Genomic DNA, 17,053 nt, shown 5'->3' with positions numbered 1-17,053 from the left:
TTATGGGTAAAGTGGGGCTTACCCATTAATAGGTAAACTGCCATTACTTATATATGGGTATTCGAGCGCAGAATATTTTTTTTTGAAAAAAACGTAAATATGAGTAATTTAATTTTATTTAATCTTTCATTATTATTTAGAATTGAATTTAAAATTGTGATTGACATTACAATTTAAATTGTATGAATAAATAAAATTTGATGAGATCGAGTAATAACATTTTAAAATGACCCCTGCCCCCACTCTGTACCATTTTCCCAATGGAATTGAGAGCTTCCAGAATTGCAATTTATCTGTTGAGACGTACGAACGATGACGTCTTCGGACAGCATCTTTTGATCAATGTTGAAACTGGGAACAAAAAAAGTTAAAATTGCTGCACCATGATTGGCAAAAATTCTCAATTTTTCATCCAAATATGGGTAACCGAAACTACCCATATTTGGGTAAATCAACTAAGCTAATAATATGAGTAAAGTTTACTAATTTTTATTGGTTTTATACGTTTTATATGTGAAACCCATAAATTAGTAAATTAATTACCAATTTATCGGTAATCTAATTTTAGCGTGTAGTCTCAGGTCGCACATCCAACGGGCTAGTAGGCATGGCAAACCATCGACGCCGCACTCTTCTAGTAATGTCAATGCAGAACATCATGTCCTTAGTGTAGCTTCCGTTTGTTTGATACAACTCTAAACTCCTCAATTGGCGATCCTGCCAGGTTTTGTTGCAATTAATTGGCGTGTTTCTGAACATCAATAATCATTGGTAAAGCAATAGGAAATTCCCACTAGATTTGGCTGGCCCTGCGTCTGAAGAGTTGAAACATTAAAAAAAGCCTGGCGAAAAAGAAGTGGTGTACGAGCAAAGAAGAAAAAAAAATGTAACGTAAATTTTTTGAAGACTGAATATTTGATACGATGTTCTCTTGAGATGTTTACCTAAGCATTAGGTTTTATTCTAACCAAAGTATGAATATGTTGTTTTATCAAAACAATACAGAAACTCAAGGAAACACTTCACAAGTTTAGTATCATAACGTCGTAAACGATACCAATTCACCGGCTTTCTCTTTCGCTAATCACTTCTCCAGATGAATGCTTTCGACAGTTATTCTTTTTAGGACGAAGTAGGCTGGCTTTGGAATTCATGTCCGGTTCGCGTTGTGCGGGTGAAAAAAATCGAAGTGCGTCAATCAGTGCTAGCAATGAGATCATGATCATGTCCGGTTCGCATAGTACCCGCACTATAGGTGCATGTTCTTCTTCTACTTCTTGGCATTAACGTCCTCACTGGGACAGAGCCTGCTTCTCAGCTTAGTGTTCTTATGAGCACTTCCACAGTTATCAACTGAGAGCTTTCTTTACCAAAGTTGACATTTTCGAATTCGTATATCGTGTGGCAGATACGATTATACTATATGCCCAGGGAAGTCCAGGAAATTTTCATTACGAAAAGATCCTGGACTGACCGGGAATCTAACCCAGACACCTTCAGCATGGCTTTGCTTTGTAGCCGCTCGACTAAGGAAGGCCCCTATAGGTGCATGTATTCATTTCAAATAATATTTTTATCGTTCATCAAAACAAATCCTTCCTATAATCAACTCTCAATGTTTTCTTATGAAAGTGCAAAGGACTCCTCGGCCTTCATAAAGCAAGTAACACGTCAACACTTTTTTTCCCATCCTCAAATTGACCTGCATTCGGTGCGCTATTGTTTGTTAAAATACCAGTATTTAAACACTGACGATCTACTGATTTTGAGTTGCGTTTGTTGTTTTCTTGTGTGAGCAAGAATGGAGTAGCCACTACGGTTAATCATGCTCATGCTCATTTAATGCTGCAAATACAACATGGCTACCAAAATGAATGACTGGCTACTGAGTCTTAAGTAGGACTTCACACCGTCCATTCTTCAAACAAAACGTTCAAAACAATCAACGATCAACTGATGGAACATACAATTCATAGTTGCTATTCCATGATGAATTAGGATAGTGATATTGCACAGATTCAGATGGAGCTTCAGTATTAGCGTTTAACAATCTTCAATGTGCAAAGAATTTCCGGTGTTCTATACAGTTATCTTGAAAATTGGAATGTTTTGTTAGATTGGATTGGAGGTACTCAACTGTTAAGATACCACTGCGGTAAGCGATTGGTTAGGTCAGTTTATTCTATTCTAGCGATAGATACAACTGATAATGATTGCTTCGCTATAGTGACTTTCAGCCGCAGGCTGGTTCGTTTCTTAAAAGTGATTATGTTTGATGTCATTATCAAGGATTACGTAGAAAGATAGAGAAAGAGAGTTATTAGGAAGAATCTTAAAAATATGAGAAAGGAACGCACAGTGCGTTGCTCCATAGACAAAAATAAAATGTCAACTTATTTTTTTCGGCGATAATAAGCATCCAGAAGTGTTGATAGATAGCATCTACTATATTAGCAAGTACTGGTGAACTACTACAACCAGCGTCAAAAGTGACAGTTGTCGAATAGCTAACATCTGAATTTGAATCTGAAACCAATCTATTCAACCAAAATCTAGAGGAGAACTGAAGGTTGGTAAAGTATTTTTGATGGGATAATTTTGACTTTGAATCTGGGGCATCAGTACGTTGAATTGGCTATGAAATCAATCTTATGAAATACTGACATGTAATTTTGGTGATCGGTTCCACGGAGAAGAAAAGAAGTTCCACCGAGTTCCACCTTAAATGATGCACAGATATGTACTCTAAGAAGCCTGAAAGATAAAGCTGCAACTTTCTGCAATTATTCGAGATTTTTGTGGATTTTCTACCTATTAGTATATCATATACTTATTCCTTAACCAGTACAAGTATGAAAATTGGTTGTTTGGTTTAAAAAAAAAACTTGTGATGCTATGTGGTCTCCGTCCAACCAGACATAACACCAAAGCAGTTTTATGTTTAATATAAATAAAATATTTTAAATGTAGTTCCCATGTTGATATACGAATTTCATATTAAAAAAAAATAATAAAATGGGATTTTTATGCATAAAGGTGTATAAGCCTTTTTTGCAGCAACGCGTGAAAAGACATATGAATTTCTGAACAACTGAAGTGCAACCTGCAAGGTTATTAGTGGAAAACAATGAATTTGAAGATTCCGACAGTTTTGCGATTATGCATATATCATATGTTATTTATGAGAATTGCAAATCTTTTAATAAAGAAAAACTTTCTCTTCCACACCCAGGTGCTCAAATGGCTCGATCAAGATTCCTTAGAGGGAGGTTCAGCAATCTAAGCAGTCAGTGGGTGCGTGGTGATGTCAGCTGAGGGGTACAGATTGAACTACCTTCCTTTTAGATACCTTGGACTTGATATTCCGGTTTTGAGTTTTTTCCGGCATCTCTTTACATTATATGGAACGACCCTTACTTACTCGAACCCCTAAAAGCCCAAATCCGGCTCTAGGTACACTGCAATAACTGCATATTTAACCCACCGTCGGTCGCCCTAGTGTACTAAGTACACGCACTTTGCGAAAAGTAAAAAAAACACGTTGAAAATCCCTTCAAATTGATCCGGGTGTTGGTCCTATTCCAAGATCTACTCTTCTTCTTGCTTGTAGAGAAGAAATTTTTCGAAAAAATCAACGCAAAGTATTCGAAAACATCGTGTTTTTAACCTAAGCAATTTTGATTGTATATCCAAAGCTAGGCAAGATAGAATATGGATGTGTTTGGCAAATTTCTTCAGTCCAATGGTACCAATTGGTCAGTTGACAAAAAACACTTTGGAAACATTCTCATCTTCCTGTGGCCATCGGATTGTGCCCCGGGGGATCCGATGTAGTGGACATTTCGCAATGCAACATCTCGAACACAAATATCTCAGGATCTGGAGATGGTATCTTCGGCAAAGTTGTTCAGTAGGTCAAGGGCCAACATGTGATAGGCTGCTTGTTTCGAAATTCTGCCACCAGATGGTGCTAGTGAGCATTTAATTTTTCAAACACCGATATCTCAAGATCCTGATTACCTAGGAAGATGATGTCTTCGACAAAGTTGTTTAGTAGGTCAAGGACTAACATCTGATAAGCTACGTAGCTACGTAAACTGCCACAAGATGGCGCTAGTGAGCATGCAATATTTTAATCACGAATATCTCAGGATCCAGATTTTTTAAAAAGATGGTGTTTTCGGCAAAGTTGTTCAGTAGTTCAAGGGCTACCATGTGATGATCTTCTTGATTCGAAATTCTTTCAATAGATGGCGCTAGTAAGCATGTTATTTTTCGAACACAGATATCTCAGGATCCTGGTTATCTATAAAGTTGACGTCTTCGACAAAAGTGTTGAATAGGTTAAGGTCTAGCATGTAATAAGCCACCCAACTTAAAATTCTACAAACAGATGGCGTATTTTGATCGCGAATATCTCAGGATAACGATATTTTAGCAAGATGGTGTTTTTGGCAAAGATGTGTAGTAGATTAAAAAGTAAACATGTAATGCGCCGTTTGATTCGGATTTCTTTCACAAAACGACGCTAAGGATGCTATTTTTCGAACGCAGATATTTTTGGATCCTGATCGCTTAGAAAAATGATCATGAGATATTTTCATTGCTAAGAAATATTACCCCTTCCGGCAAGGTTGTTAAGATGAAAGCCTAAATGCAAGGAACCTCAAGTTTTAAAATTCTTTCAACTGGTGGCGCTAGTGAGCATGCATATTTTGATTGCTAATATCTGAGAATCCCGATTACATCCAAATATAAACTTCTCGGCTCAAAAGTTCAGTAAGTCAAGTAAAAACTTGTGATGGGCCACACTTGTTTGGGAATTCTTACACTAGATGGTGCTACTGAGTATGCTATATTTTCAACACAAATATCTAGGATCGTGATTGCTTAATCATGAAAATGACGTCTTCAACTAAGTTGTTTATTCTGTCCAAGACTGAAGCATGTAATAAACATGTAATGAACCGTTTGATTCGAAAACGGTGCTCTTCAGCATGAAAATCTCATCAGAATGTACTTCAGATTTTCGAGTACAATCAAATTTCCAGTCGATATTCAAAAGATCATCGACTCATGGAACAGATTTCTTTAGACAGCTGATAAAAGGGAGCATTATAGTAATTATGTTTTTTGTTTTAAGTATGGTTTCATGAGTCGATATCGAACTATGGAACATCGGCTAGGTGTCCGGCCATTTGGCTGAACGCCGTTTGGCCGAATGCCGTTCGGTCGAATGGGTCGTTTGGCCAAATGCCGTTTGGCCAAATGCCGTTTGGCCGAATTACGAACAAAAAAATATCAAATTATTGTTAGGTGTTACCCAATAATTAATCAGCTAATTAATTGACTTTAATGATGTGATGGGACGTCATGTTTGTCACTATATTAGTGCTCCGATAGCATAATAAAATTGACCCGTTAATTTAGGACTAAGTTGTGAACTCCACTCATTGCATCAAGACTCAAAGCTCATGATTGTTTTATCTGGGACTACCAACGGTATGATAAGGTTCCAGTTTTAAATGATTTCATTATAAGTTTTTCCATTTTTTAAGCATAGGCTATTCTTTCGAGTTATACTGGTTTCGTTACTATTGGCAATAATTCAGCTTATATTTTAATTGGGAATTTAACCTTCTTTAAATCATCGGCAGTTCTTTGTTGATATACTAATATAAAAATTGTTTGCATCGCACTTGCTTAAATTTTCATTAGAGATTTTTCCTTCTTTTGATCATACAGTATGGCCCATAAAAAATGAGAAAATTGTTTGAACGGGAATATAGCATCCACAAGCGATATTTTCATTGTTTATGATAGTGAATGTAATTTCTGATTATTGTAGTATATTTTGACACAACTTCACTATCCAGGACAATTTTTGTCATATTTTTCTTACTGTCCTAAATAATGTAATAGAGCAAATAAATTCAAAGGTTTTGTCCGCCCAAAGCTAGAAACAGCGTCTGATTGTCTTATACTCTGGTGATAAACTTTCTACCTTCAAAAATCACACTTTATTGTTGAAAATTATAGTTTGTTTGGTATCAGAGGATTGAGGAGTTCTTAGAGAACGTGTTTTTCATGATCACAATAACATATTTTGCCAGCGTCTTAGTTTTGCAGGCATTTGCGTCATATAGGTTTGATTTGCCTTTATTTTTTGTTAAGGTTAAATAAAAAATAAATACTGAGGCCTATAAAAGATTTTTGACGATGAAATTTGTTCGTTCGGTTAGAGACAACTTATATCAAAACATAAAACTATACAAGTAATGAATAATATTTATGTTTCATTCACATTTTCTATGTAAAAACTACCATAACACATGATATGACGATTTTCGCATTTTTTTATGGGCCATACTGTAGGCTGTTCTTTCTGTTTCTCCTCCAATATTAGGATTGCAACGTGTGCACAGAGCTCTGCACCGTTGCTTGCGTATAGCAGTAAACCGATTGACTCGGTGAACAATTACGTGGAAAAAGCTCTCAGTTTCTCCGTTGTGAATAGAAGAAGCCAAAATTTGAGGTTATGTTACCGTTTGTAACAATAAGACTGTTAGTTTGTAAGTTTTTGTTTTTCCTTTTATTATTATTTGCTTGACATCCGTTTTCAAATTTAAATTAAACAGAATGCCTTACACATACCCCTAGATTTAGTACACTTTATTACCACAGTACACTACACGAAAACCTGCAGGAAGAAATAGGACTGTTAGAGTTCAGTGGAAGAGAGAGAAAAAACGGAGAGTTAGTAAGACATATTGAACGATAGAGGGAGCCGTAGGCGCTAAGGAAATTACTCGGTCTACTTTTGAAGAGGACCTCAGCCAAAGCAGTCGTTAAACAAGATTAAAGTTTATTAAAGGAAAAAAGTTTTAAGTGAAGCCTATATGAAGAAGTTTAAGGACAGTGGAGAAGTTCTTGAAAAAAGGAAGATATACGAATCAGGTATGCCAAGCCCGTGATCCAACAAATAGTAGGTTAGGTCTATAGATGAGTGTTTCTTGTGTTTTGGACCCGCGAAGTGCAGCCTGGAGTTCCGTTACGTATTCTTGGTCGTACGGACACCTTTTCAGCGTGGAAGCCAGTGACGAACCACGGAAGCGATCCAGACGTGCATGGGATCAAACCCATCCCCCCTCAGAACAGGTCCAGCAACCTAGAGTACCCTAGTACAACGAAGAGCCAACACGTTGTCCTTTGACTCCAGAACTGTTCGATATGCTTCAAGTTTTCCAGCAGAGACCGGCCGGTATACAAGAATAGCAGGTATAACACACCACACTCACCCACACAGCACTGTAAAGTTTAGGGAATAAAAGTTGAAATTGTACCTCATTAGTTTATTCAGTTACACCCCCTCCCATATCCGAGGTCTGATTAGCCAAGTAGGTCCACTCCAGCCGATCTTGAGACCGTAGAAGTGCTCCAGGTCGAGCTAGCCGTAAAAGAGGTCCTTGACGCACCCAACCTCAAAAGGCAGGCCGTTGCTTAGCCAAGCTTGCCGAGGTCTTTGTCCTGGCAACCCACGTGTTGCCCAACCTAGCAGTAACAGTTACTAGAATTATGAAATAATTTGCTTGATACGATTCGAGGGATCAAAGCAATCCAGTCCTGCCGTTATATGTTTAGGTTAAGTTAGGTTAAGTATAATCAAAGCGTTTTTTTTGTCTTATAAGCAGGTGAAATCAACTCATCTGTAAAAAATCTGAACTGCTACGGTAAATGAAATGTAATATGTTGTTAACAAAATGTTAATAAAATCTTAAATTTGTTTTACCAAATTAGGATGATAGTGTTGTCTTATAACACAGAACACCTAGATATAAGAAATGAATGTAATGTTTAGAATGATACTAATAAAGAATTAAAAAAAAATAAATCCAGTCCTGCAGCAGGACAAATAAGTCGTGAACAGTTTTAGTTACTGTCAAAAGCTGACTGCAAACTTGTGCTGGCAGCTATTACCGCTAGCAGAAAAGTGAATATTTGCTTACATTTAGGATGTTCTTTTTTCAGCACTGACTGTTTGTTGAACTAACATCAAAGAGCCAATTATGTGTATATCAATGATGATTAACCTTCTTTAAAAATAAGTTGAATGAGTTCTTTGAAATTCAGCTTCGAAACTCACTACAATAACATGCTAACTGTAATTCACTATTATTTCCTATTTCGGCCAAACGGCATTCGGCTAAATGGCATTCAGCCAAATGACCCGGAACCATCGACTAATGCAGGTTTGACTATATTTAAAAATATGGCGATCAAAATCATTGCCGCGAAAACGTGTAAGCCCAATGCTAAAATGACTTTGTTTGGCCGATGGGCCAACAGGTGGCGGTAGTGTGTAAACGTCAAACACGAATGAAAACGACGAGAGCGCTGCACCCTGCAGTTGGTCGCATATATACAAATCGGTCGTTAAAAAAATGATCGATGGACACCGATGAGAGTGTGACGGCTTTTTGTCTGTGCTGAAATCAAAGAACTGTCAATGGTGGTTGCAATAGGCCTTTTCACGAGACGTCTCAAATCAGCTGATTCGGAAGGTCTTTGACAATTCTTCTATGCAAATGCCGAACGTGTCGGTGGTTCTAAAAGGTAAACAATAATACAAAATAACGATCAAATAATGATGATGGTGTAATTGGTTTTCTAGAAAACATCTATTCTATGAATTCAACTTCATTTTCTGATAAAATTGTCAATAGCATACTGTAGTAGCATGTAGTATTTTTCTGCTTTCAAATAGTATATTTCAAGCACATTGATTGGCGAATAATAGCCTTAAAACTGGTGCTAGACTTAGTACACGCGGCTTTTCATTTTCACTTCCATTTGACATTCGCTCTTCACCCTTGGTAATCATCGGTCCTCCACCGATAGAAACGAATGCATCATAGACCCGTCCCATGAAAAAGCCTATCTAATATCTAATGAGCCTATGCATGCTATAAATCGTTTGACTTTTACTTTGCGCGCTGTTTTCAAGTTGCCCGTGAGAGCGAGAGGGAGCGAGACAGCACCAGTAAAAGTCAAAAGTACAAAAGAATTTACATACGTACAGAGGCTCATAGTGGTTTCTGCGCTCGTGTACATACACGTTACATGCCACCAACACTACTTAAAAACTGCTGGTGGAAAATATAAACAAAGATCAGCTGTTCCCAGCAAAATCAAATGGTAGTATTTTCAACCAGCAAATTTGCGCATGTGTTCGTGACACCGCTCGGCGAGAGCTCAATGGGCTGAAAGCTGTTACACAAAAACGAAGATGGATGTGTGTTAGTGCAAAGTGATATGAGAAACTCGGTCTCTCATAGCGACTCACGGGATGGCGCGCATACTACAACATTGTTCGAATCACCTCGAATGTGATAGTCATTGCCTGTGTTGTTTACAAATCAATTCAAAGTGCTTTTTGTGCTAGTATAACCGTATTATAATATTAGCACATAGAGCACTTTGAATTTATTTATAAACAACCAGGGAGTGAAATTATCGGTCACGGCGATAATCATAAGCCTATCGATCAAGCTGATTTTCCGGAGGAAAAAGACGTGCCATAATATCAAACCCGACCAGTACTGCGAGAGTGTGCTCTCACGATATGTGCAGCAACGAATTTAGATTATCACCAGCAACGAGAAGTTTGCGTCCTACTTTTCTACTAAATATATTTTCTAATTTTCTAATCTACTAGTTATATTTTTCAATTTGAATCTAGAATTTGAAGTAGAATGAACCCTATATGTTTAATTTTATTTTGTGCTTATCTATTAATTTACTGGTAGCGAAATAACAAAACGTGTACTGTTGAGCCAAAATGATCAGTATCATAAGATGCTCAGAAAATTGAATGCTCACTGGCGCAGGGTTACATAATTCAAAATATAATTGCCAATATAATGTGAGCACTTTCCTTACCTAATAAATTTAATGAAGACGTCAAGTTTTGAAATAATCGGGAACTTGAGATTCCGTATTTGAAAAAAAACCAGGAGCTTTTTCTCTAACCTGATGGAAGAATTTGCAGACCATTGCATTTTGAATTGAAAGTGGAAGAATTTTGAGTAGGTATATTTTACACTTAACACGTTGGTCCGTGATTTACAGAACAACTTCATCAAAGACACCATCTTTGTAATCTAATTTTATTTTCCTAACCAGGATCCTGAAATACTTGCATTCGAAAATTTCGTTTTGTGGAAGAAATCCGAATCAAACTGCATATCACATGTTTAGTCCTTAATCTACTAAGGTACCGCGGGGCAAGTGGGAACGAAAAAAACGATAGTTCAAACAAATTGTTCAATCAAATTTTCAAATGTCAATATTTTTCAAATCCAACAACACAATCACGTTTTGGCAACATATTTGCTGGTGTGTGCATGAAACTAATCGAATAATTTCGAAATTGTGAAAACCTTGGAAGAAAGTTTTAGAATGAGCCAATGGACGAAGTTACCTCGCTAAGCGGGGCAAGTGGGACACATCCAGTTTTATGCGTCAATCCACATCAGTAAGTCAACCATTACAATAATAGGATTGATAATTCATAGGTTTTAAATTTTCTTCTTCTTTCTGGCGTTACGTCCCCACTGGGACAGAGCCTGCTTCTCAGCTTAGTGTTCTTATGAGCACTTCCACAGTTATTAACTGAGAGCTTACTATGCCAATGACCATTTTTGCATGCGTATTTCGTGTGGCAGGTACGAAGATACTCTATGCCCTGGGAAGTCGAGAAAATTTCCAACCCGAAAAGATCCTCGACCGGTGGGATTCGAACCCACGACCCTCAGCTTGGTCTTGCTGAATAGCTGCGCGTTTACCGCTACGGCTATCTGGGCCCCCAAGGTTTTAAATTTTAAGTACATATTTGATGTACATAAGGGATCAACTATAAAATACGTTACGTTTTAGGAAGAAACCCTTTATTTAATAGTATGTCACCTCACATTTAATATTAACTGAAAATTCCTCAATAAAAGCGTAAAAGGTATTAAACATGTTCAAAATATATCATTTATAAGTTGTTAATTAAAATGTAGCACATAAACAAACAATAATTGACGAAATTATAAATATGTTTTGTTATTATTTATATGCATGGCAGAAAACCACCTTATGGGGTGGAATTGTTTTCTCTCTCTACTTAATTTGGTAGAAATAACAAATAAAGTTCAAATAAAACAGAAAAGTAATCGTTCTCATGATGCATTTCAAATTTCAGCTGTGTGTTTGTTCAATTATGAAGTCGTATTTCAAAAATAAAAAATAAATTTAAAAATAAAGAATAATAACTTTTTTCTTCTCCCTCCTATGCAATTACGTAATTTGAGGTTGATCTTTTTTGATAAAAATCATTTGTTTGAATGTTTTAGTGCTACTCTCTAGGAGAATGTATGAAACGTGTACGAAAAGTTTTGATTCTGGTTTTTGTTTTGATAGGTCCCACTTACCCCAGGTACTAATATATTCTGGGGTAAGATACACCATCGAAAATTTCATATGAAATGAAAACAAAATACTGGTTTATCGTTAGCAGCTTGTAATAATACTGAAAATTGTAGCATACTGATGGAAATTCGATTTAAAACACATTTATTTTTTGCGAGTCAATGCAAGACGTGGAACGTGTCACAATTTGTCATGCAAGTTGAAAATGGCGCTGAACTGACAACTGTTACATGAACCACATGGTAATAAAAATAACAATATGTTTAGTACTAAATACATTCCTCGTCATTGTATCTTCAACTTTCTAGAAGAATACCCCCATGAAAAACTTTTCCTAGTTGAGCTATGACGAAACGCCCCACTTACCCCGTATTCTCACTTGCCCCGCGGTACCTTACACATCTTTGCCGAAAACACCATCTTGCTAAAATATCGTTATCCTGAGATATTCGCGATCAAAATACGCCATCTGTTTGTAGAATTTTAAGTTGGGTGGCTTATTACATGCTAGACCTTAACCTATTCAACACTTTTGTCGAAGACGTCAACTTTATAGATAACCAGGATCCTGAGATATCTGTGTTCGAAAAATAACATGCTTACTAGCGCCATCTATTGAAAGAATTTCGAATCAAGAAGATCATCACATGGTAGCCCTTGAACTACTGAACAACTTTGCCGAAAACACCATCTTTTTAAAAAATCTGGATCCTGAGATATTCGTGATTAAAATATTGCATGCTCACTAGCGCCATCTTGTGGCAGTTTACGTAGCTACGTAGCTTATCAGATGTTAGTCCTTGACCTACTAAACAACTTTGTCGAAGACATCATCTTCCTAGGTAATCAGGATCTTGAGATATCGGTGTTTGAAAAATTAAATGCTCACTAGTACCATCTGGTGGCAGAATTTCGAAACAAGCAGCCTATCACATGTTGGCCCTTGACCTACTGAACAACTTTGCCGAAGATACCATCTTGCTAAAAAATCTAGATCCTGAGATATTTGTGTTCGAGATGTTGCATTGCGAAATGTCCACTACATCGGTTCCCCCGGGGCACAATCCGATGGCCACAGGAAGATGAGAATGTTTCCAAAGTGTTTTTTGTCAACTGACCAATTGGTACCATTGGACTGAAGAAATTTGCCGAACACATCCATATTCTATCTTGCCTAGCTTTGGATGTACAATTAAAATTGCTCCGCGTGTACTCAGTACACGATGCGACCGCTGGTGTAACTTTTTTTTGAGCGACTGACGGAAGGTTAACAAGCCAATTTAGTATGGTTCCATGAGTCGATACCGAGTAATGGAACATTGACTAATGGAGGGTTGGCTGTATTCAAAAGCTCTGACCACTCTATAGTAGACTAACAGGATCGTTTTCATATTTCAGAGCCATTGTACAATTTTTTACTATAAAAATATTTCTGAACATTTTCTAAGTTGTTCTGGTTGCAATTGAGAGGACTAGTAAAAAGGGATGTAAGTGATAAAATTGTACTTTTAGGAAAAACTGATGAACATCAACTTAAACTTTAGGAATGCAACTAGAAAAAAAAAAAACAAAATTTTCATAATTGTTTCAAATTTATTTAACATTTCCTAAACATTTGATAACAAAGAGCTGAATGTTCAACATTTTCGGATTAGTTTTCTAGATACTATAATGTTGATTCCTATCCTTCTTGCCATCTCTTTATTCACGATTCACTACGAAACAATACCATTTAATCAATCTAATCCCCAGGAAAATATTTTCTAACTTGTTGATAGAAACCGATCACTGTTGCCTCCAACTTCTTTCGACATTTCCGTGTTCCTAGAGTAGCTAATCCTCTCGACTTTTTCTGCTACTGCATGCACTTCCATCTAGCGCTACAGCAGAAGCAAACTCATTTTTTCCGAAATAGGGAAACCAATTTCACCTTTGCTGGTGGCTGCTATAGTGATATCAACGGGAAATTAATTTCAACCCACCGTCCAAATCCTCTTAAATGACACCGGACCTTTCAGCAGTCAGTCTACCCGAAAGAACTTACAATAATAATCCTATTTGATATTTTTTAATCTTCCCATCGAACGGTAACCCTCGGGGGAAATGAATGACGATAGGCGAGAGCGCGCGCGCCCTACTTTACCGCTCATGAAGTAGGGTCCTTTCCTGAACTTCGAACAATGCACCATTGAATGTCATCAAAATGGAACGCTCTCGACTCCGAATAAAAGTTTTTCACACGCTACGAGCATTACATTAGTGCAATTTAACTTCCAAACACCTTTTGGAACAATACAAGACGTGATTATCCCGGTACCGTAAAACGGGATAAGCTTGATAGTTTGTTTTTTGGAAGAAAATCTATCAATTTCCCAAGAACAACAATTTTGGGCCTTAAAAAAAGTTTCTCAGAGCTGTTTTATTTTGCTATTAGTTATTTTACAATTGTCTTGGTAAAGAGACTATTAACCCCCAGAGATTTAGATTCATTTCAATAACAACCATTTAATTAACTTATTATAACATATGTTTATCCAAAGATATTACTTCCACTGTTCAACAGAAATTACATTGTTTTGTATTTCGATATCGAGTAAGAGAACCACAATAAAAGTTGGTTTTCATGGCTACCTCGATTGCCCCTTGAATCGCATTTGCACTGTGTTCTATAACTCGATACCTCCGTAACTCGTTGGTCCCTTCAATATTGAGGTTATGAAGAGTTGACTGTTCTCTCAAGTTTTGTATTCGTTTTCTGAACTGATTAACCGAAATTTTGTTATTTCGTTTAGTAAGTTGTGAGTCCTGCACCATCAAAGTTACCTACATTTTCCAAACATACTCCGTTTTACGGTACCTTCGGACTCGGCGCCGAAAACGTCCCGAGCCGGAGTAATCTCCATCGTCGATAATCAATTTGTTGATGTGGCTTCTAATGAAGGACACACTCGGCGCGTGCTTCAGACGACAACAATGCAATAATAGAGTGGCGCACCGAATCGGACGAGAAACTGCACTAACGAGACACTTCCGGCCTTTCTCGGTGCTTCTTCTCGGCGGATTGCTTCCCGACCGGTGGCTGGCTGGCGGATGGATTGGAGAGGAAGCGATTTGTCGGGAAATCGGAAACAATGATGAAATAAGAACACACGCGTACGGGTTTTGTTGTGAAGTTTTCTATAATAGAGATTGCGCTTTGTTGATTGTTTTCCGATAGAATAGAAGATGGGTGAGCATTTTTTGTTTGTAACACATTTATTTGATGTTGGACTTTTCTGTTCTGATTTGATACAGAATAGTATTCTCTTTTTATTGTATCTTACACTGTTTGAACGAGTTTCATCTTCATTGTCCTGATAAATTAACAATCGTGGTCTGGTTGGTGTTGTTTGATGATTGTGTGATCGTTTTGTCATTTGAAGAAGACTTCAACATCTTTTTTCTTCAGCAGGCATCAAAATAGACGATCATGGTATTCCGCAAAATTGTAAAGAAACCTTGAAGACCGTCTTTAGCTGCCACAAATGGTACATATTTCTGTTGTTAGATGGCAACACTGTTCTATTAGCTTCAAAACAATCGACCACAACAAGATAGTAAACTTGATTGTTGATGGAGTAGATACCCAAGTAACCACAAGCATTATAACATTGCACGTATTCTACTGCATATCAACACCATTGATGCAACATTGCTTTTATTTAACAAATTTCAAGAGCTGTCAAGCAATAAAGCATTAATACATTACAAATGTATCAATGCACTAACATCACTTTATAAATTGTACTGCTGCATTAATATGACTTTATAAATTGCTTCATTGCTTTATCGTCCTTTTTGCATTAATTTAACTGTAAAAGTGCCCTTTTCCACTTTTAAACTACTTTAATGGTAGGCTTACGGCAATGCAGCTGCATTATATATGCAATTATATAATGCTCCATGGTTACTTGGGAGAAGCTACTAATCAAAGTCGTGTGAAGTACAAAAAAACTTATTTGCTAGCTGACAACACTGGTCAGTTTCGCATGGTCACTCATGGTCACGCATGGTTGGCTAAGGAAGGTTTGGTTTTAAATATGAATAAGTGAGCAAAACTTGACTGCTTTCAATTTATCTACTGTGGTTTACCAAGCCAATTTCAAACGCTTACTCACACCGAAATCATGACCGATTTGAGCTCGATAGACTTCATTTAAAAACATGGATCTTAGTCTTCGATTTGACGATAGGTATTTGATTCTAAACATGTTGGATGTATGTATGTAAGTAATAGCCACCATCCTAGCTTGAATCTTGCTTTGCATGCGGTTCAACTTAACAGTACAGTCTATTTTCCTCATCAATCTAATTCAACATACCATTGTATGAAGGGCCAAAACGGGATGCAGCGGACCCGTAAACAGAGGCACTTACGCGAAACCCGCGGGAAATAGAGAATCTCCTTCCAACAATATGATCCAACAGAAAACATAAAGAAATTATTAATAGCTACTACCGAAAAGCTAAACATTACAGATACTTTGCAATTGAATTAAATGGACAAATTGATGTGAAGTTTTGCGAAAAAGTTACACGTCTTCTCGGTGAGAATTGAACTCACGACTTCCTGATCACTAGTTAGGGCGCGTTTCCCCTACGCTACGAGAGGACTCATGGACGCAGAAGTTAACCTGAATTCGATTTCAGCTCAATAATCACGTGGTCCTTTTTCGCAAAGTGCACCTCTTTCGGAAGAATTAGATGCCCATCCGAACACAACGCTTTCTATATATATATATATATATATATATATATATATATATATATATGAGTTTTGTGATACAAATTTGATGTTTTGTTTTCGAAAAACAAGATTGTGTGACAAGCTTTTGAATAGGGCCTATAGAGAAATAATGATTTTTATTACATATAATGCGTATAGGCCAATTATGCGATTAACGTTGTTTAACGGCTCCATCCCATTACCCGGAATGCCATTACCCCGAACGCCACCACCCCGAACGCCACTACCCCGAATGGGTCACTACCCCGAATGCCATTACCTCGAATGAGCCATTACCCCGAAAAGTATGAGATACAATGCAGTATCTTGTTTGCGTGCAAAAATGGTGACTATACTGTTATAGAGGATTGACAATACTGGTAATCAATGCTAATTTTCCTTCTTTCATGTGTCAGCTATTCCTTCGAAATATATTGTTGGCAACCATATTCTTTTTTTTCTTTCTGGACAGTGCCTGTTTCTTAGCTCAGTGGGCACTTCCGCAGTTCAAGGGTTCATCACAAATTTCATAACCAAAAAAAAACATGCCATTTTTGACGTGTAACATTCCGATGACAACCACCACAACCCCCTTCAGTGTTATGGAATTTGTAATTGGGCTTTCAGTAAAACAAGCTTTCAATTGACTGAGAGCTTTCCTTGTCAATTAACCACTTTTGTAAATGTGCCTCTAAGCCCAAGTATGTCAAGGAACTTTTCAATGCAGGATCGGAGGAATTCGAACTCATACCCTTAATATGGTCTTGCTGAACAGCTGCGTGCTCGCCGGTATTTGGAATTCTTGGTGGTGTTAAT

Source organism: Aedes aegypti, chromosome 1, assembly GCF_002204515.2.
Source record: "Aedes aegypti strain LVP_AGWG chromosome 1, AaegL5.0 Primary Assembly, whole genome shotgun sequence".
Taxonomy (NCBI): domain Eukaryota; kingdom Metazoa; phylum Arthropoda; class Insecta; order Diptera; family Culicidae; genus Aedes; species Aedes aegypti.
Note: the sequence above shows the minus strand (reverse complement) of the source record.